Source organism: Strongylocentrotus purpuratus, unplaced genomic scaffold (assembly GCF_000002235.5).
Source record: "Strongylocentrotus purpuratus isolate Spur 01 unplaced genomic scaffold, Spur_5.0 spur5_scaffold_5, whole genome shotgun sequence".
Lineage (NCBI taxonomy): Eukaryota > Metazoa > Echinodermata > Echinoidea > Camarodonta > Strongylocentrotidae > Strongylocentrotus > Strongylocentrotus purpuratus.
This window is the reverse complement of record NW_022145611.1, coordinates 33,795,630-33,797,035: the sequence shown is the minus strand read 5'-3', so window position 1 is coordinate 33,797,035 and position 1,406 is coordinate 33,795,630.

The window sequence follows — 1,406 nt, the reverse complement described above, 5'->3', positions numbered from 1 at the left end:
GTTCGTTTTCTATATAGCTAGCAGCGACGTACACACACATACCGTACACACACATACACAATACTGTATGCATGATAGCGGCATCGGGCGGGCGGCCCGCGACGGGACGATTTCTTCGCAAGCGGTTGTCTAACAACAGCAAATCATATCCATGCACAATCTGTATGCAAAACCTTGGCACGCGTCGGGATCGTTGAGCCAGCTTTGGTAATGAATATGCATGACAGACGACCTTCGACACGGGCAAAGTTCTAGCCGAAAAAGAAGTTTATCCAGGGAGGGAGCCGTTATCTTCATATTTGTACATTCCTTCGGATTCTGCTTATGCTATACTAGAGTACGATAGCTAGACTTAGATCTACACAAATTCTTTTTGATATGGTATTTTGTTACATGAAAATAATGTTTCTCTATCTCTCACATTTTTATATTATATACCACATTACATGATCTTACTAATGTCATACTCATAGGACCTATATATCATGATGTCCAATAAAATATACAAGGTAACATTATAATGAAGAAGGACAAGTTTAATCCTCATGCCTACTTCCAAGGTATCATATCCAAGGTATGGTATGATAATAATGATAACAATAATTAATAATAAATTAATTATAATGAAAATTGTACAAAAAAGATTATAATGAAAATAATTATTCTAGATGTTTAATAATGATAATCATGACAACTATATAAAAAAAATATAATAAATGATTATTAAAAAATATATTAATGAATTAATCATGAAAATGATGTAAAAAAAATAATCATATTAAAAAATAATGATAATAAAAGAATCTTCAAAAATGATAAATATGATTTATCGAAGTGCATGCATAGAATTAAAAGTTTGATATTGAAGAAAAAGGGCTCTCTCTCTGTGTTGTATGTGTTGCATAGGCGCCGGAAGTGGGGTGGCAGGGGGCAAAACACATTTTTGCCCCCCCCCCTCCCCCCCCCAAAAAAAAAAAGCAGTAAAGGAGTAAAGATGGTTTGTGTTTTTAACCCCAAAGAACTAAACAATAATAAAAACCTGAATAAAATCACATAAAATTCCATTCAAAGAAAAGAAAAGTTAACAGGAATTAAATTTCCTAAATAATTATTAGCGATACGTGCACATCGTGGAAATATTGTGAGAGGATGGGTAAGCGTGTGTGTTTTTTGTTATAGAGGTGAGAAGACATGAGCCCCTGAACGCTGGCGTACTGATGGGGGAGGGAAAATTTCTTATTTGATACCAGTGATTTACAAATGTTGCTGAAATGGCACGATTTTCCAGTATTTTTTCTCAATTTTTGTGTAGGACTAAGTCATACCTTTTTAATGCGTTTGTTGGAAAATTAGAAATTCCCAAATTTACAGACGGGCGAAATATATGGTTATTTAGAAGCCTTCAT